Here is a 22075-nt window from a genome sequence, read left to right on the forward strand (position 1 = left end):
CTTTTTGTGTAATTCATATTATGATATGAGGTAAAACAAATAGGCCTAAGCGCTGTACTGTTGCCTAGCTATCGTAAAAATGCCAAAAATATAGCTGTGAATCGCGAAATTCAATCAAAGTAACATATTCGCAGCTGAAACTTTATGATAATTTGCAATCATAATCAATACAACCAAATCATCATACTGATACTTACTGCTTTTATGGAGTAGGTCTACGGCGCGGTAGGAATACCGACAGCAGCACGGACAAGAGAGGTGATTCGCATCTCGGCATTTGCAAGTAGATATTCCACCTTATCACAAAATAGAATGATAGACACATTTTCTTTTTTTTTTTTTAAAGACGTAATTCGGTGACAGCCAAACCTCGGTATCATCAGAACTCAGTTTTGCAAGCAACTGAACAGAACAAATTGCAGAAGTTTCAAAACACGTGTTGACAAGCTAAAGCAGCTGTACGCGATTGTTTTGATTGTCGTTAAGCGAAATGCGTATCATTGTCACATGTGTAATGCGTACGCGTAAACTTAAATCATTGTTTCACGCGCATACCGCGCGCGCCCTAGCGTCGACGCGCTTGACGTTGCGAGCTCACATGCGTGTATTGGACAACACGAAGTCAATGCAATTCAGGCTGCAAAATGAACAAAACAAAACATCGCATGTTGACCTTAATTTGTGTTATCCGTGCTTCTGCAAAATAAAAAAATATAACGTGTTGTGTTTGTTTCTTTGTTTGTTTGTGTGTGTCAACATGGGCAGGCCTATGTTAAAAGGGTATTGGTGTTACGAGTTGCATTTTTTATACTTTTTAAAATTTTGTATTGTTTAGAGATTTCCCTACCTAAATTAAAATTTTGTGCGTGAGTGATTGTTTTGTGTATCCTGGATGTCCATCCTTGATCCTCATTTCTTTACACTACACTAGTCAATGTTAGCATCTGCAATTCTATACTATAGCGCAGTCACATCCTTGATCTTCAAAACTTCATTTGAGCAAGTCACATCCTTGATCTTCAAAACTTTATTTGAGCCAAGTCACAGCCTTGATCCTCATTTCTTTATACTACACTAGTCAATGTTAGCACCCGCAATTCTATACTATTATATAGCACAGTCACATCCTTGATCTTCAAAACTTGATTTGAGCCAAGTCACAAAGTCACATCCTTGATCCCCATTTCTTTATACTACACTAGTCAATGGTAGCATCTGCAATTCTATACTATAGGGCAGTTTCATCATTGATCTTCAAAACTTGATTTGAGCCAAGTCACATCCTTGATCTTCATTTCTTTATATACTTAGCACCTGTAATTCTATACTATACCGCGACCACATCCTTGATCTTCAAAACTTGATTTGAGCAAAGTCACAGCCTTGATCCTCATTTCTTAGTCAATGTAATTATCATCTGCGATTTCATACCGGGGTAGGCCCACTATACATCCTTGATCCTCATATTTTTATTTGAGGCCCGTGACATCCTTGATCCTCATTTCTTTACACTACATTAGCCGATGTTTGCTATCTACTGAAGATAGGTCGAACCAAGTAAATCGGTTGCATTTAAGGTTTCGCGCAAGATTTGAAAAGACGACCAGTTTACCTTGTGACTGTGACACTGACTTTGGTAAACTTACGCGAACCGGACGTGCAACCCGTGATTTGGTGTAGTTCCTAAAAATGAAAAGACTAGAATCTCATCAGCACAATTTGAATAAAGTTAGTTGTATAAGATTCACCAAGAGCAAAAAGTGTTGCACAATAATTTGGCTACAATTATAGAAGGTTTGAAAGAAAAGTGAGCAAGCATTCTGACACAGTCAACGCTAAACTATTATAAGTAAGCTAAAATCGGTGTTTCAAATGTCTACGGCCATACCACGTTGAATACACCGGTTCTCGTCCGAACTCCGAAGTTAAGCAACGTCGGGCCCGGTTAGTACTTGGATGGGAGACCGCTTGGGAATACCGGGTGCTGCAGACTTTTGCATTCAAATTCTTCTTTTTTATTTTTGCTCGTGTTTATGTTTGTTTCCTCTGTCGCCTGTGATGTAATTTTTCTCTCTACAAAGCGACTTTGTTCAAAATATGATATTTTTTCTCAATTTCTGGAGCGTACATCTAGTGTACAACAATTCAAAAATAGCTATCCAAACGCGCGCCACCACATAGCGCTAACATTGAGTCGATCGTGGTCAGCTGCTGAATGGGAGACCAACAACTTTTTGTGTAATTCATATTATGATATGAGGTAAAACAAATAGGCCTAAGCGCTGTACTGTTGCCTAGCTATCGTAAAAAATGCCAAAAATATAGCTGTGAATCGCGAAATTCAATCAAAGTAACATATTCGCAGCTGAAACTTTATGATAATTTGCAATCATAATCAATACAACCAAATCATCATACTGATACTTACTGCTTTTATGGAGTAGGTCTACGGCGCGGTAGGAATACCGACAGCAGCACGGACAAGAGAGGTGATTCGCATCTCGGGCATTTGCAAGTAGATATTCCACCTTATCACAAAATAGAATGATAGACACATTTTCTTTTTGGCAAATTAAAGACGTAATTCGGTGACAGCCAAACCTCGGTATCATCAGAACTCAGTTTTGCAAGCAACTGAACAGAACAAATTGCAGAAGTTTCAAAACACGTGTTGACAAGCTAAAGCAGCTGTACGCGATTGTTTTGATTGTCGTTAAGCGAAATGCGTATCATTGTCACATGTGTAATGCGTACGCGTAAACTTAAATCATTGTTTCACGCGCATACCGCGCGCGCCCTAGCGTCGACGCGCTTGACGTTGCGAGCTCACATGCGTGTATTGGACAACACGAAGTCAATGCAATTCAGGCTGCAAAATGAACAAAACAAAACATCGCATGTTGACCTTAATTTGTGTTATCCGTGCTTCTGCAAAATAAAAAATATAACGTGTTGTGTTTGTTTCTTTGTTTGTTTGTGTGTGTCAACATGGGCAGGCCTATGTTAAAAGGGTATTGGTGTTACGAGTTGCATTTTTTATACTTTTTAAAATTTTGTATTGTTTAGAGATTTCCCTACCTAAATTAAAATTTTGTGCGTGAGTGATTGTTTTTGTGTATCCTGGATGTCCATCCTTGATCCTCATTTCTTTACACTACACTAGTCAATGTTAGCATCTGCAATTCTATACTATAGCGCAGTCACATCCTTGATCTTCAAAACTTCATTTGAGCAAGTCACATCCTTGATCTTCAAAACTTTATTTGAGCCAAGTCACAGCCTTGATCCTCATTTCTTTATACTACACTAGTCAATGTTAGCACCCGCAATTCTATACTATTATATAGCACAGTCACATCCTTGATCTTCAAAACTTGATTTGAGCCAAGTCACAAAGTCACATCCTTGATCCCCATTTCTTTATACTACACTAGTCAATGGTAGCATCTGCAATTCTATACTATAGGGCAGTTTCATCATTGATCTTCAAAACTTGATTTGAGCCAAGTCACATCCTTGATCTTCATTTCTTTATATACTTAGCACCTGTAATTCTATACTATACCGCGACCACATCCTTGATCTTCAAAACTTGATTTGAGCAAAGTCACAGCCTTGATCCTCATTTCTTAGTCAATGTAATTATCATCTGCGATTTCATACCGGGGTAGGCCCACTATACATCCTTGATCCTCATATTTTTATTTGAGGCCCGTGACATCCTTGATCCTCATTTCTTTACACTACATTAGCCGATGTTTGCTATCTACTGAAGATAGGTCGAACCAAGTAAATCGGTTGCATTTAAGGTTTCGCGCAAGATTTGAAAAGACGACCAGTTTACCTTGTGACTGTGACACTGACTTTGGTAAACTTACGCGAACCGGACGTGCAACCCGTGATTTGGCGTAGTTCCTAAAACTGAAAAGACTAGAATCTCATCAGCACAATTTGAATAAAGTTAGTTGTATAAGATTCACCAAGAGCAAAAAGTGTTGCACAATAATTTGGCTACAATTATAGAAGGTTTGAAAGAAAAGTGAGCAAGCATTCTGACACAGTCAACGCTAAACTATTATAAGTAAGCTAAAATCGGTGTTTCAAATGTCTACGGCCATACCACGTTGAATACACCGGTTCTCGTCCGAACTCCGAAGTTAAGCAACGTCGGGCCCGGTTAGTACTTGGATGGGAGACCGCTTGGGAATACCGGATAAAGGTGCGATGATGGTTATTTAGCGCGTTAGCGCTGCTCACTAGCAAATTTGCAAATTGCGCGGTATTTGCAATTTGCTGCTTTTTCCACGTTAATAGCGCTAATATCGCCGATAGCGTGATAATAGCAAACCTCTGCTATTTCGTGCTAATTGTGGTGAACCAATTGCGCGCTATTACCAAAAGTGCTAAAACTGTTCTCGGCAAGGTAAGTGATATTAGCGCTAATATCGTTAATAGCGGCCATTAGCGTAATGCGTGCTATTAGCGCTATTAGCGCGAGTCGTGCTATTTTCATCACTAACGCTATTAGCACTCATTAGCATATCACTTGCAAAAGTTCTAAAAATGCTCTCAATCGCGCAAGGTGTGCTACTAGCGCTATTAGCGCTAATAGCACTAATTTGCGTGAGATGCGCTATTAGCGCTAATAGCGTAAGGCGTGCTATTAGCGCTATTAGCGCAAATACCGACAGGTATGCTAATAACGATATTACAACTTATTGTATTATGTGCCAAATTGTTCATTTTCTGCAAATGGTAGGCGCTATTAGCGCTAATAGCACTAATAGCACTCATTAGCGCGAGGTGCGCTTTTAGCGCTAATAGCGTAAGGTGTGCTACTAGCGCTATTAGCGCTAATAGCGTAGTATGTGCTAATACCGATATTAGCGCTCATTAGTGTATCGTTTGCAAATTTTAAAATTGACCATTTTCTACGGATGGTAGGTGCTATTAGCGCTATTAGCGCTAATAGCGCTAATAGCACTCATTAGCGTGAGATGTGCTATTAGCGCTAATAGCGTAAGGCGTGCTATTAGCGCTATTAGCGCTAATACCGACAGGTATGCTAATAACGATATTATAAATCACTGTATTATGTGCCAAATTGTTCATTTTCTGCAAATGGTAGGCGCTATTAGCGCTAATAGCACTCATTAGCACGAGGTGCGCTTTTAGCGCTAATAGCGTAAGGTGTGCTACTAGCGCTATTAGCGCTAATAGCGTAGTGTGTGCTAATACCGATATTAGCGCTCATTAGTGTATCGTTTGCAAATTTTAAAATTGACCATTTTCTACGGATGGTAGGTGCTATTAGCGCTATTAGCGCTAATAGCGCTAATAGCACTCATTAGCGTGAGATGTGCTATTAGCGCTAATAGCGTAAGGCGTGCTATTAGCGCTATTAGCGCTAATACCGACAGGTATGCTAATAACGATATTATAAATCATTGTATTATGTGCCAAATTGTTCATTTTCTGCAAATGGTAGGCGCTATTAGCGCTAATAGCACTCATTAGCACGAGGTGCACTTTTAGCGCTAACAGCGTAAGGTGTGCTACTAGCGCTATTAGCGCTAATAGCGTAGTGTGTGCTAATACCGATATTAGCGCTCATTAGTGTATCGTTTGCAAATTTTAAAATGGACCATTTTCTACGGATGGTAGGTGCTATTAGCGCTATTAGCGCTAATAGCGCTAATAGCACTCATTAGCGTGAGATGTGCTATTAGCGCTAATAGCATAAGGCGTGCTATTAGCGCTAATACCGACAGGTATGCTAATAACGATTTTACAACTCATTGTATTATGTGCCAAATTGTTCATTTTCTGCAAATGGTAGACGCTATTAGCGCTAATAGAACTAATAGCACTCATTAGCGCAAGGTGCGCTAATAGCGTAAGGTCGGCTACTAGCGCTATTAGCGCTAATAGCGTAGTGTGTGCTAATACCGATATTAGCGCTCATTAGTGTATCGTTTGCAAATTCTAAAATGGACCATTTTCTACGGATGGTAGGTGCTATTAGCGCTATTTGCGCTAATAGCGCTAATATCACTCATTAGCACGAGGTGCGCCATTAGCGCTAATAGCGTAAGGTGTGCTAATAGCGCTAATAGCACTCATTAGCATCAGGTACGTTATTAGCGCTAATAGCATAACATGCTTATAGGCGCTATAAGATGTGCTTATAGCGCTTTTATCCCAAATAGCGTATCATTTGCACAAATGTTCTAAAAATTTTCTCACCTTTGCAGGCGCTAATAGCATGATGTGCAATATTAGCGCACATCACGATAATATTGTTATAAACGGTATCAATATAAAAGGGCCCCGCAAGGCAAGAAAGCTAGTGTGACCGCTGTCCCCACCATCAACAAAAAACATCAAGGCCGCAGGGCCGGCAGGCCTGAGGCCGGTGACTCCATACGACAACTAAACACTCCAAGTGAGTTCCAATATAAAAGGGCCCCGCAGGGCAAGAAAGCTAGTGTGATCGCTGTCCCCACCATCAACAAAAAACGTCAAGGCCGCAGGGCCGGCAGGCCCGAAGCCGGAGACTCCCATACGACAACTAAACACTCCAAGTGAGTTCCAATATAAAAGGGCCCCGCAGGGCAACAAAGCTAGTGTGACCGCTGTCCCCACCATCAGCAACAAACATCAAGGCCGCAGGGCCGGCAGGCCCGAGGCCGGTGACTCCCATACGACATCTAAACACTCCAAGTGAGTTCCAATATAAAAGGGCCCCGCAGGCCATCAAAGCTAGTGTGACCGCTGTCCCCACCATCAACAAAATCATCAAGGCCGCAGGGCCGGCAGGCCCGAGGCCGGAGACTCCCATACGACAACTAAACACTCCAAGTGAGTTCAAATAAAAAAAGGGCCCCGCAGGCCAAGAAACTTAATGTGACCGCTGTCCCCACCATCAGCAACAAACATCAAGGCCGCAGGGCCGGCAGGCCTGAGGCCGGTGACTCCCATACGACAACTAAACACTCCAAGTGAGTTCCAATATAAAAGGGCCCCGCAAATCAACAAAGCTAGTGTGACCGCTGTCCCCACCATCAACAACAAACATCAAGGCCGCAGAGCCGGCAGGCCCGAGGCCGGAGACTCCCATACGACAACTAAACACTCCAAGTGAGTTCAAATATAAAAGGGCCCCGCAGGCCAAGAAACTTAATGTGACCGCTGTCCCCACCATCAGCAACAAACATCAAGGCCGCAGGGCCGGCAGGCCCCGGGAGGCCGGTGACTCCCATACGACAACTAAACACTCCAAGTGAGTTCCAATATAAAAGGGCCCCGCAGGGCAACAAAGCTAGTGTGACCGCTGTCCCCACCATCAGCAACAAACATCAAGGCCGCAGGGCCGGCAGGCCCGAGGCCGGTGACTCCATACGACATCTAAACACTCCAAGTGAGTTCCAATATAAAAGGGCCCCGCAGGCCAACAAAGCTAGTGTGACCGCTGTCCCCACCATCAACAAAAACATCAAGGCCGCAGGGCCGGCAGGCCTGAGGCCGGAGACTCCATACGACAACTAAACACTCCAAGTGAGTTCAAATATAAAAGGGCCCCGCAGGCCAAGAAACTTAATGTGACCGCTGTCCCCACCATCAGCAACAAACATCAAGGCCGCAGGGGCAGCAGGCCTGAGGCCGGTGACTCCCATACGACAACTAAACACTCCAAGTGAGTTCCAATATAAAAGGGCCCGCAGGGCAACAAAGCTAGTGTGACCGCTGTCCCCACCATCAGCAACAAACATCAAGGCCGCGGGCCGGCAGGCCCGAGGCCGGCGACCCCATACGACAACTAAACACTCCAAGTGAGTTCAATATAAAAGGGCCCCGCAGGGCAACAAAGCTAGTGTGACCGCTGTCCCCACCATCAACAAGAAATATCAAGGCCGCTGGGCCGGCACGCATGAGGCCGGACACTCCCATACGACAACTAAACACTCTAAGTGAGTTCCAATATAAAAGGGCCCTGCAGGCCAACAAAGCTAGTATGACCACTGTCCCCACTCAACAACAAAAAAAATCATCAAGACCGCAGAGCCGGCAGGCCCGAAGCCGGACCCCCATACCACAACTAAACACTCTAAATGAGTTCCAATATAAAAGGGCCCCGCAGGGCAAGAATCTTAGTGTGACCGTTGTCCCCACCATCAGCCAAAAAATCAAGGCCGCAGGGCCAGCAGGCCCGAGGCCGGTGACTCCCATACGACAACTAAACACTCCAAATGAGTTCCAATATAAAAGGCCCCCACGGTTGTTCGATGTATATAGAATTGGCTTCATTATTAAGAAAATGCAAACTATAGATGGCGCTATTTATCGTAAATCAACTTTCTTAATTTGCAAGGGGTAGGTAATCAATACTGCCATTTAAACAGATGGAATAGGTGAAACAAGCAACAAAGAAATGTTATAAACATATTTCATCAAAAAAAATAAAAGGAATTATTTTTATTAAAAGCCTGAAAGAGTAATTTCCAGTATCTAAATAGCGCCACCAATCTTGTCATAAATAGATACATTTTATATCCGAAAAAGCTTTAAAAATGCTGTGAAAGTGAATAATGTTGTAAATAGGGGGAAATTAAAGTTGAAAATGACTCAAAAGCATCTGTATACATTAGTATGATACAGCTGTAAGCTGTTTAAGCCTAAAAATTGTGTTGTACATGATGTCTTGTTTGAAAAACTAATAAATGATCACATCAAACAACCGTGCCCCCGCAGGCCAAGAAACTTAATGTGACCGCTGTCTCCACCATCAGCAAAAAGCATCAAGGCCGCAGGGCCGGCAGGCCCGAGGCCGGAGACTTCCATACGACAACTAAACACTCCAAAGTGAGTTCAAATATAAAAGGGCCCCGCAGGGCAAGAAACTTAGTGTGACCGCTGTCCCCACCATCAGCAAAAACCATCAAGGCCGCATATGACGTGCTATTAATTGCTATTAGCGCTAATAGCGCTAATAGCACGCTTTCCCTAGACTTAGGATCTTTTTAGATTTAGCACAATTGCATATTACGTGCTATTATTTGCTATTAGCGCTAATAGCGCTATTAGCGCTAATAGCACGCTTTCCCTAGACTTAGAATCTTTTTAGATTTAGCACAATTGCACATGACGTGCTATTATTTGCTATTAGCGCTAATAGCGCTATTAGCGCTAATAGCACGCTTTCCCTAGACTTACAAACTTTTTAGATTTAGCACAATTGCATATGACGTGCTATTATTTGCTATTAGCGCTAATAGCGCTATTAGCGCTAATAGCACGCTTTCCCTAGACTTAGAATCTTTTTTAGATTTAGTACAATTGCACATGACGTGCTATTATTTGCTATTAGCGCTAATAGCGCTATTAGCGCTAATAGCACGCTTTCCCTAGACTTACAAACTTTTTAGATTTAGCACAATTGCATATGACGTGCTATTATTTGCTATTAGCGCTATTAGCGCTATTAGCGCTAATAGCACGCTTTCCCTAGACTTACAAACTTTTTAGATTTAGCACAATTGCATATTACGTGCTATTAATTGCTATTAGCGCTAATAGCGCTATTAGCGCTAATAGCACGCTTTCCCTAGACTTAGAATCTTTTTAGATTTAGCACAATTGCACATGACGTGCTATTATTTGCTATTAGCGCTAATAGCGCTATTAGCGCTAATAGCACGCTTTCCCTAGACTTACAAACTTTTTAGATTTAGCACAATTGCATATGACGTGCTATTATTTGCTATTAGCGCTAATAGCGCTATTAGCGCTAATAGCACGCTTTCCCTAGACTTACAAACTTTTTAGATTTAGCACAATTGCATATGACGTGCTATTAATTGCTATTAGCGCTATTAGCGCTAATAGCACGCTTTTCCTAGACTTAGAGTCTTTTTAGATTAGCACAATTGCATATGACGTGCTATTATTTGCTATTAGCGCTAATAGCACGCTTTCCCTAGACTTACAAACTTTTTAGATTTAGCACAATTGCATATTACGTGCTATTATTTGCTATTAGCGCTAATAGCGCTATTAGCGCTAATAGCACGCTATCCTTAGACTTACAAACTTTTTAGATTTAGCACAATTGCACATGACGTGCTATTATTTGCTATTAGCGCTAATAGCGCTACTAGCGCTAATAGCACGCTTTCCCTAGACTTACAAACTTTTTAGATTTAGCACAATTGCATATGACGTGCTATTAGCGCTAATAGCGCTAGCGCTAATAGCACGCTTTCCCTAGACTTACAAACTTTTTAGATTTAGCACAATTGCATATTACGTGCTATTAATTGCTATTAGCGCTAATAGCGCTCTTAGCGCTAATAGCACGCTTTCCCTGACTTAGAATCTTTTTAGATTTAGCACAATTGCATATGACGTGCTATTATTTGCTATTAGCGCTAATAGCGCTATTAGCGCTAATAGCACGCTTTCCCTAGACTTGGAATCTTTTTACATTTAGCACAATTGCATATGACGTGCTATTATTTGCTATTAGCGCTAATAGCGCTATTAGCGCTAATAGCACGCTTTCCTAGACTTACAAACTTTTTAGATTTAGCACAATTGCATATGACGTGTATTATTTGCTATTAGCGCTATTAGCGCTAATAGCACGCTTTCCCTAGACTTAGAATCTTTTAGATTTAGCACAATTGCACATGACGTGCTATTATTTGCTATTAGCGCTAATAGCGCTATTAGCGCTAATAGCACGCTTTCCCTAGACTTACAAACTTTTTAGATTTAGCACAATTGCATATGACGTGCTATTATTTGCTATTAGCGCTATTAGCGCTATTAGCGCTAATAGCACGCTTTCCCTAGACTTACAAACTTTTTAGATTTAGCACAATTGCATATTACGTGCTATTAATTGCTATTAGCGCTAATAGCGCTATTAGCGCTAATAGCACGCTTTCCCCAGACTTAGAATTTTTTAGATTTAGCACAATTGCATATGACGTGCTATTAATTGCTATTAGCGCTAATAGCGCTATTAGCGCTAATAGCACGCTTTCCCTAGACTTACAATCTTTTTAGATTTAGCACAATTGCATATAACGTGCTATTAATTGGTATTAGCGCTAATAGCGCTATTAGCGCTAATAGCACGCTTTCCCTAGACTTAGAATCTTTTTAGATTTAGCACAATTGCATATGACGTGCTATTATTTGCTATTAGCGCTAATAGCGCTATTAGCGCTAATAGCACGCTTTCCCTAGACTTAGAATCTTTTTAGATTTAGCACAATTGCATATGACGTGCTATTATTTGCTATTAGCGCTAATAGCGCTATTAGCGCTAATAGCACGCTTTCCCTAGACTTAGAATCTTTTTAGAGTTAGCACAATTGCATATGACGTGCTATTATTTGCTATTAGCGCTAATAGCGCTAATAGCACGCTTTCCTAGACTTAGAATCTTTTTAGATTTAGCACAATTGCATATGACGTGCTATTATTTGCTATTAGCGCTAATAGCGCTATTAGCGCTAATAGCACGCTTTCCCTAGACTTAGAATCTTTTTAGATTTAGCACAATTGCATATGACGTGCTATTACTTGCTATTAGCGTTATTGACATATTTGCAAATGAGGCTCTAATAACTGCTAAAACGCTAAAAGTGGTATGGTAATAGCAGTTTTAACGGATTTTTCATTAGCGTTGCTATTAGCACTATAATGTATAGAGATAGCATACTAATTAAATGCTAATAGCATTGTTAGCATAATAGCGCTAATTCTGCTATAAGCCATCATCGCACCTTCCTCGAATACCGGGTGCTGCAGACTTTTGCATTCAAATTCTTCTTTTTTATTTTTGCTCGTGTTTATGTTTGTTTCCTCTGTCGCCTGTGATGTAATTTTTCCCTCTACAAAGCGACTTTGTTCAAAATATGATATTTTTTCTCAATTTCTGGAGCGTACATCTAGTGTACAACAATTCAAAAATAGCTATCCAAACGCCACCACATAGCGCTAACATTGAGTCGATCGTGGTCAGCTGCTGAATGGGAGACCAACAACTTTTTGTGTAATTCATATTATGATATGAGGTAAAACAAATAGGCCTAAGCGCTGTACTGTTGCCTAGCTATCGTAAAAAATGCCAAAAAATATACCTGTGAATCGCGAAATTCAATCAAAGTAACATATTCGCAGCTGAAACTTTATGATAATTTGCAATCATAATCAATACAACCAAATCATCATACTGATACTTACTGCTTTTATGGAGTAGGTCTACGGCGCGGTAGGAATACCGACAGCAGCACGGACAAGAGAGGTGATTCGCATCTCGGGCATTTGCAAGTAGATATTCCACCTTATCACAAAATAGAATGATAGACACATTTTCTTTTGGCAAATTAAAGACGTAATTCGGTGACAGCCAAACCTCGGTATCATCAGAACTCAGTTTTGCAAGCAACTGAACAGAACAAATTGCAGAAGTTTCAAAACACGTGTTGACAAGCTGAAGCAGCTGTACGCGATTGTTTTGATTGTCGTTAAGCGAAATGCGTATCATTGTCACATGTGTAATGCGTACGCGTAAACTTAAATCATTGTTTCACGCGCATACCGCGCGCGCCCTAGCGTCGACGCGCTTGACGTTGCGAGCTCACATGCGTGTATTGGACAACACGAAGTCAATGCAATTCAGGCTGCAAAATGAACAAAACAAAACATCGCATGTTGACCTTAATTTGTGTTATCCGTGCTTCTGCAAAATAAAAAAATATAACGTGTTGTGTTTGTTTCTTTGTTTGTTTGTGTGTGTCAACATGGGTAGGCCTATGTTAAAAGGGTATTGGTGTTACGAGTTGCATTTTTTATACTTTTTAAAATTTTGTATTGTTTAGAGATTTCCCTACCTAAATTAAAATTTTGTGCGTGAATGATTGTTTTTGTGTATCCTGGATGTCCATCCTTGATCCTCATTTCTTTACACTACACTAGTCAATGTTAGCATCTGCAATTCTATACTATAGCGCAGTCACATCCTTGATCTTCAAAACTTCATTTGAGCAAGTCACATCCTTGATCTTCAAAACTTTATTTGAGCCAAGTCACAGCCTTGATCCTCATTTCTTTATACTACACTAGTCAATGTTAGCACCCGCAATTCTATACTATTATATAGCACAGTCACATCCTTGATCTTCAAAACTTGATTTGAGCCAAGTGTGATGTGCCCTGAGTAATTTAATTTGATGATTTATCTTTGTTTACAAAGTTACATGAGTGATGACATTTTGGGGAATTCCCCTCTCAAATTGAGCAAAACAAGTTGAATCATATCTAATTTGGAATATTTGGAAACCCCCCTGAGGATGTAAAGAGAAGATGATGTCACGGGATTCCCCTCAGGAAGTGATGTAATGAGAAAGGTTAATGCTATAATTAAGACTTTGGAATTCCCCAGATTGAGCATAATGTGAAGGCAGTAAATGGCCCAGAATAGAATGGGGTTTTTCCCAAGCTTGATATATAAGAAAATGTAAACACAATTATTGACACAGTTGATAGTGTTGATCTGGGCTAGCTAGCTAATATGCTTACAGTCCAATTCCTTGAAAGAAAGGAAATTACAAACCAGAAATATTTTATGTAGTCAAAGTACTACTATTTACCAGTGTTGTCGGAGAAGATCTAGAATACGTCAAAGAACGTTATTCTTCCAAGAAAGGAAATATATTCTTCTGTCGACTTGCTGAAGTCTGGTATTTTGATTCAACGCAACTGTCAAAATAAGTGGGGACAACTGCATCGCAGTCCTGCTTCCTGAAGATATTGTGTGAAAGGTGGAAATAGCACCAAGTTTGGAGAAAGCAGCGCAAGGAGTTAAATCTGGAGAACTGCGCAAGGAGTTTAGCATAGGAGAACGGCGCAAGGAGTTTAGCATAGGAGAACGGCGCAAGGAGTTTAGCATAGGAGTTTAGTATAGGAGAATTGCGCAAGGAGTTGTAAACGTGTTTGGAGAACACCATTTTCCTGTAAGGATTTTATACGCAAGGAGTTATCAATGCAAGTGTACAAAGGACTTCGCTGATTGTCGCAGGACAAGTGAATAGGGATATATTACATCAGTCGTCCAGAACATTACAAGAACTTTATGATCACCAAGAAGAAGAATGCTGGCTAAGTACAAAATAGATAAAGAGTGATTATATTTGATTAATGTATATGTGCATTTGTAGTCATTATATTGTACCAAACGAAACTTGCTTTCAATTAAAGACTTAGATTTTGTTAGCTTAAACGAACAGTGTATTTGTGTTGTGCATTCGTGTGAGTTTGGGTAAAAGGTGATTTTGGCCTTGAGTCAAGTACGACTCGTAACAAAATTGGGGGCTTGTCGTCCGGGAAATACACTGTAAAAAAGTTGACATTATTTACTGAGTCTTGAAAGTGAAAGTACAGTATGACAGAGTTCAAAGCAGAAGAGTTTCTTGAAACTATAGATTGGGAGAAGTTTGATAAGTTGAAGAAACCTGATTTATTAGCATTTGCAAAATACTATGAATTGGATGTAAAGCAAGCCAACAGAAAACAAATAATCAAAAATGCCTTAATTGATGTTTTGGTTGATGAAGAGTATTTTGAAGAATCCATTTTGGAGAAGAGAAAAGAGGTCAAAACTGAAATCGGGGATGCAGTAAAGTTGAAAGAACTAGAAGTTCAGGTGGAAATGGAAAAAATGAAAATGCAATTGCAATTGGACATGCAAAAGCTAGATATGCAAAATAAAGAAAAACAAGAAAGATTAGACATGGAAAACAAGAAATTAGAAATGGAAGAAAAAGCACGCTAAGAAAAGATGGCGCTTGAGCACCACAAATTAGAAACAGAAGAAAAGGAAAAGGTAGCAAAATTGGAACTTGAAAAACAAAAGTTGGAAATGGAAGAAAATTTGAAACAAAAAGAAATTGAAGAAAAGTACAAGTTTGAACAAGAGAAGTTGGCAAAGCTAGGTGACAAATACTCATCAAGTTTCTCCTCAAAGTCAGGGTTTGATGTTACAAAGTATGTAAAGCTGGTGCCTAAATTCAAAGAAAAAGATGTTGACGAGTATTTCCAACATTTTGAAAAGGTAGCTACAAATTTGAAATGGCCTCCAGAGCATTGGACCCTACTGTTACAAAGTAGTTTTGTGGGGAAGGCCAGGGAGACTTACTCAGCTCTACCAATAGAGAAGTGTAACAATTATGAAGAAGTCAAACAGGCAGTCCTTAAGGCCTGTGAACTGGTGCCTGAAGCATACAGACAAAAGTTCAGAGATTCAAGAAAGCAAGCAGATCAAACCCATGTAGAATTTGCTAGAGTAAAAGAACACATGTTTGACAGGTGGCTTGGTTCAAAAGAAGTCAAAGATGATTTCGGCCAACTTAAGCAATTGGTGCTTATAGAAGAGTTCAAAAAATGTGTCCACGCTGACATTAAAACCCACTTGGATGAAAGCGCTAGCAAAATTAAAACGCTAAGTGACGCGGCGACAATGGCGGATGACTATGGCTTAACTCACAAATTGAATGCGAGTAGTCATAACAGAAGTTATTCAAACAGGTTCAGCCATAACCAACCTAGAGCAAATCAGGGTGGTACACAGGAAGGGAGATCTCAGTCTAATCACAGATCCTGGTCTAATTCACAGCATAGTGCTGGTGGTAGAGGGACCCCATGGAGTTCAGGTACCAGACCAACAGGTGGGACTGAATTTAAATCCCAATTAGTTTGCAATTTCTGTAAGAAACCAGGACATGCAGTGACCATGTGTAATTCAACACGCTCTACTACCACGCCTGCATAGACCAGCGTATCAACATGGAAAGTAATAAACTGGATGAAATTCTCAAAGGATTAGAAGATATAACTCTTCTTCGAACGGAGATTCATGATTTCAAAATGGAAATAAAACAGCGTATGACTAAAACAGAAGAGAGCATTGAGTATGCTCACAGTGAGATAAGAAACGTAAAAACTCAAATCGACGAGACAGCCAAAGCAAGTACAGTAAATGAACTGAGAGCAGACTTCGAAAATGAGGCTATATACAATAAGTTATACAGCTACAAATATAATCTCATATTCCAGGGAATCCCAGGTGACGACAACAACAGACAGGACACGGAATTTGTGCTCAGAGACTTTTGGAGCACCAAGCTCGGTATACACGACTCTTCATTCATCTACTTGGCTGATGTGCATCGTATGGGCAAAATGATCAGTGGACATGATAGAAAACCACGGGTAATAGTCGCTAAGTTTCTCCAATTAGCTGATAGAGACTTTATCCTAAACCACGGCAGTGAACTGAAACAGTACAGAACAACAAAGCGGCTGCAAAATGGTAAGACTGTATCATTTCAAAGCTACACTATTCAAGAACATTTACCACCGCAACTAATGGATAAGAAAAAGGGGCTTTGGCCTGCTTTCAAGCGTGCGGCGGCTTTCAAGCTTAGACGTAACTTTAAAGTGGTGGGCGCTGACATATTCCTTTTCGTCAATGGGCATACTGCAGTTACTGTCCGTTTTCCTATACACAATACACAGTGCTCTTTCCCATTGACGCGTGACCTTTACAAATAGCCCTACGTTAACAGTATGGGGATATGACTAGTTAACGTCGCTGTGTGAAAAATAACCGGCCATTATTAAAAGTACTCTTCTAAAGTTCTAGAAAATATAGTTTTTTAACATGTCCTAAATTTTTAGCTAATTTAGATGTTTGGAAATATTCGTACTTTGGTGTTTTAGTAATGTTATAGGTAATAGTACATTGCCTAGTTAACGTCGCTGTGTGAAAAATAACCGGCCAATATTAAAAGTACTCTTCTAAAATTCTAGACAATATAGTTTTGTAACATGTCCTAAATTTTTAGCTAATTTAGGTGTTTGGAGAGGGTCGTACTTTTGTGTTTTAGGATGGACATGTAAACGACAGATAACACCAAAAATATGAAGAAATTATTTCCAAACCGTGTTAAGTCAAAAATCATTATGTTGCTCATTTTCAAGAATGCTGGTTTACAAAAAGCACGCCATTGTCTGATTTCGTGAACAAAGCCACACATAACATTGTTTCCTTTCGTTTCCTTTATAATCGGTTACCCAACTGAAGCTATGAATACCAGCTTTATTGTGATATCGCACATGAAAACAGTCACTTGTGCACAACCAGAGAAGATCCGATTTAATCAGTTGAGCTGTTTCAATGAGTGTTATCTTGGTTTAATAGCTTTTAATGGGGTTAAGTCCTGCAAAGGTCGAGATGAATTCTACTGTAGACATGACTGCATCATGGCAGAAATACATGCCTGGTATAAATTTAATCACTGAACGTGGTCTCACCCCAACGCAGAAAGGGCCAGCAACACACAGGCGATTTGACTCTCCAGAATCTCAGCATGCACCATTGTCATCCACACCATCCAGAAGCACTGTAGAGCAAAACAGTTCAGATGAAACCGCAATGGATGCAGACACAAGTGGGAATAGCCCCAGTATAATGGCATAGAAGTGTTGTGTGAACTAAAAGCTCAGCAAGAATCTGAACTTAATCCTCGGACTTAAATTAACTATAGTCAAATTAGCTAAATTTGATGTGATGTATATATAACTAGTTGGTGTGATCTGTCCTATTCAGGTGTTTTTGATTTTGTTTTCTAATGATTTCCACTTTACTGAAAAATATAAATTGGATCATGGTTTTCGTTAGCACATATCCTCTTTACCCTGTTACTGTCAACACTGAAAGTGTCTGCATAACGGCTTGAGAATGCGAACAAAATATAAGAATATTATTCCTTAGTGTCTGTCGTTATGCGCATACAATGTACACACACATACCCTAAACATATCGTGCAGCATGCTTGTTCATTTTATTATATCCACGCTTGGTCTCACATGATCGTTCGCTGACGTAAATTTCTATTGTACCTATTGTTGAGTGCTATCGAATATATCTTGAGTACACTATCATGATTATGCACATCAAATTACTATGCTAATTATCGATGATTGATCATTCTGTAGGATCTCATCTGCCCGGCCATTTACGTATAAAAATTGGTCGATTGGTCATTTTAATCTGAGTCGCTGCTTTGTCTGAGACCAATTCTCAAGTCAATTTACAAATGTATCTACTTATATTACGTGCAACTGTCATCAAGTATTATGCAAATGTCGTTATTATCATGTACATGTATGAGGTTTTTTACAGTCCGATTTTCAAACTATTGTTGGTGATGATTCATTTGATTGATTATCGGAAAAATGTGTCAGAAATGTAACCGTTAGCCTGTTAAATTAAATTCAGCCCTTGTGATCATCAGGAGAGCTATCATCTCGTCGGGCAGTGTTTATTTTCATTTTTATTTATTTATTTATTTATTAAAAAAAAAAAAAAAAACAAAAAAAAACAGCCTGTATGGCTTTTGATAGTCGGATTATGTTAGGATTTATTTTTGTATAATAAATTGTATCTGTCCAAAAGTTACGTTAATTTTTTTGTGTTGGTGGAGGCGGATAGCGTTTATACTTCTAACAAATATTCATTTTGCAGCGCCAGTGCTATAATTAGCGTATGTAGTTTAAGTTTACGTATCATGTATTAGGCCTTTACCGCATTTATGCCAAATCGTAGTAACACCGTGCGTCAAAATTCTAGTTATGTTGATAGTGATATTTCAGCAAATGATGATATTGAGAATGCATTTAGTAATTTGGACCCCGAAAGTAACAACCACGAAACAAATATTGAAAGCAGCCTTGATGTATTGTTAGAAAAATATGATAAGATGGTCTTTAATCCACTTAAATACCAAATAAGCAGTGATGTGAACGAAATGAATACACCATTCCAATGCAATTATCTGACACCTCGTCAGCTAATGGAAACAAATCTACTTTCAAATGACAATTTCTCGATTATGAATTTGAACATCAGGAGAATAAGCAAAAACTTTGATAAATTTAACGAATGCTTGAAACAAATAAATCATCATTTTACTGTTATTGGACTATCTGAAACGCATTTAAAATCAAAGCCTAATAAATACTACAGTTTACCTGGCTATGATTTTGAATACACCAACAGAATAAACCGTGGTAAAGGTGGAGTGGGATTATACATATCCAATAAGGTAAATTATAAATCAAGAACAGACTTAAACAAAGGTACATTAAATTATGAATCTTGCTTTATAGAAATTGAAAGAGTCAATCAGAAAAATATATTAGTTGGGGTTATTTACAGAGCTCACACGCATATTGACCTTTTATTGACGACATAAATCCAATAATTGATAAGATCATGTCAGAAAAAAGGATACATATATTATGGGAGACTTTAACATTGATTTACTCAAAGACGAGGACCATAGACCAACTCATGACTATCTGAATATGATCTTATCCCATGCTTTGTTACCAACTATTACGAAACCTACAAGAATAACTGAGCACAGTGCAACTCTTATTGATAATATTTTGACTAACAAGTATGATGTTTCTTCTGGCATTTTGGTAACTGATATTAGTGATCATTTTCCAACAGTTATTTCAACAAAAAATAAAATAAAAAATAAAAAAACGGGTGTTATAACTCATTCATACAAACGAAATTTCACAAATAGCAATGTAAATCATTTAAAAGAAAAGCTTGCAGAAGTGAATTGGTCTGAAGTTTTGCATGACCAAAATGTTAATGATGATTACAGTAGGTTTGTATCAATACTGAATGATACATTGGATGAGTGTATCCCATTAAGGAGAAATAAAATAAGCAATAAATCAGACCCACTCTCTCCATGGATATCAAGAGGCTTATTAAAATGCATAAATAATAAGAATAAGCTTTATAAAATTTATAAACATTCTCCTACTGACGAAAACCTACAAAAGTTTAAATCCTATAGAAACAAGCTGCATAATTTAATTCGTAACTCAAAACGGACATATTACGAACACAAATTTCATCAATCCAGGAACAATATGAAACTCACTTGGAGAAATATTAATGAAATTTTAGGACGTAACAGGCGAATGCAGAATCAGTCTAAATTTAAAACTAATACTGGTAATTATTGCACTGATAGTCAAACAATTTCAAATGACTTTAATGATTTTTTTGTGAATATCGGTCCAAAATTGGCATCCGAAATGGATAATGGAGGCCTGAACTATCATGAATTCTTATCGAATTCACTGCCTTGTAATTTGTTCATGTCCCCTATATCTGAAAACGAAATTTTGAAAATAATTGGTAAATTGGATTCTAACAAAAGCCCTGGTCATGATGGCCTTAGCAACCTATTAATTAAAAGGATAGCCAATGAAGTATGCTTACCTCTTACCAAGATATTTAATTTATCTACTATAACAGGTACTGTTCCAAAGGACTTAAAATTGGCTAAAGTCGTTCCTATTTTCAAAAAGGGCGATAGGGAATCATATTCGAACTATCGGCCTGTTTCAATTTTACCATGTTTGTCTAAAATTTTAGAACGTATCATATTCAACAGATGCCTATCATTTATGGATAAATATAAGATTTTAAATAGCAAGCAATTTGGTTTTAGATCAGGTTATTCAACTGAGATGGCAATTATTGAACTAGTGGACAATATTTACAGAGCAGTTGATAATAAGAAAACAACATTGGGTATTTACTTAGACCTATCAAAAGCTTTTGATACCATAAATCATAACATCCTACTACATAAACTGGAACATTATGGTTTTAGAGGAATCGTATTAGATTGGTTCAAAAGCTATTTAAGTGACAGAGCTCAATATGTGTATTATAATTGTTGTAAATCAAGTATTAAGAGCATATCTTGCGGAGTACCTCAAGGCTCAATATTAGGGCCACTCCTTTTCTTACTATATGTTAATGATATCATCAACACTTCTTCGATCTTAAATTTTGTCTTGTTTGCGGACGATACAACAATTCTATTCGCACATGAGGACCTGGCTAGCAAAATTCAAATTGTAAACAATGAATTAATGAAAGTTACAAATTGGTTTAAAGCCAACAAGCTCTCCGTAAACGCGGTTAAAACAAATTACATGATCATGGGCACTCCACAGAAGACCTTTAAATTCAAAACCAATATTAACGTGATTCTAAACGGAATTTGTTTGTCTAGAGTAAACAAGACTAAATTTCTAGGAATAATTATTGACGAAAACCTATCTTTTAAACACCATGTTGAAGCTATTTCGAATACCATTTCCTGTACCATCGGTGTTCTAAATAAGCTTAAATATTTTGTGTCCAAAAGTAATCTTTTATGTATTTATAACTCTTTAATACAACCTTATATTTCTTACGGTATTTTGGCTTGGGGTAACTCTCATAATATTTATCTAGACAAAGTATTTAAACTTCAACAAAGAGCAGTAAGAAATATAACATTGTCTCACTACAGATCTCACTCCAGTCCTCTTTTAAAGATCTCAAGCTCTTTAAAATACAGGACATGTACAAGTTTTATCTATGTGTATTTATGTGTAAGTATTCCATGGGAATGCTTCCATCTATATTCAGTAGCTATTTCAATCTAATGCAAAACATTCATAATTACAGCACTAGATATATCAATAATTACCAACTGGTTAGAAATAAAACCACTTTTTCATCCAAAGGTGTCAGAACCACTGGCCCTATTCATTGGAATAAACTTTCTTCTGATGCCAAAACTCTTAAATCTCTTAATATGTTCAAATCACACTTTAGAAATGCTATTATCATGTCTTACTAGATTTAATAGTCAGGGAAAATACTTAGTATTTTCGCGGGTCCATGCTTTTATTTTCATTTTAAAAATATTGCATTTTCAGTTGATTGGTTGATTATAATCTGTAATATCACTCTTTATTAGGCATAAGGTATTATCTTTTTTTTTTCTTTTTTTCTGCAAAATTACTTTACAATGTAATGTATGGTAATGTAACGTAACGTAACGTAGCGTAAGTAAGGGGTCGTTCACTGCTGGCCTTTTGGCCTTTCGAACGGCTCCTCCATGTCATGATA

The 22075-nt window shown here is 38.6% G+C and overlaps 1 non-coding gene and 1 pseudogene across 1 annotated transcript; both read left to right on the plus strand.

Annotated features, from left to right (window-relative positions):
* The first annotated feature begins 1874 nt into the window (after positions 1-1874).
* On the plus strand, positions 1875-1993 carry LOC140145395 (5S ribosomal RNA). Its single transcript, XR_011858043.1, has one exon. It is a non-coding gene; the product is annotated as a 5S ribosomal RNA (ribosomal RNA).
* Positions 1994-4106: 2113 nt separating this feature from the next.
* Positions 4107-4226, plus strand: LOC140145397 (5S ribosomal RNA; annotated as a pseudogene).
* Positions 4227-22075: the final 17849 nt, after the last annotated feature.

Source organism: Amphiura filiformis, unplaced genomic scaffold, assembly GCF_039555335.1.
Source record: "Amphiura filiformis unplaced genomic scaffold, Afil_fr2py scaffold_242, whole genome shotgun sequence".
Lineage (NCBI taxonomy): Eukaryota > Metazoa > Echinodermata > Ophiuroidea > Amphilepidida > Amphiuridae > Amphiura > Amphiura filiformis.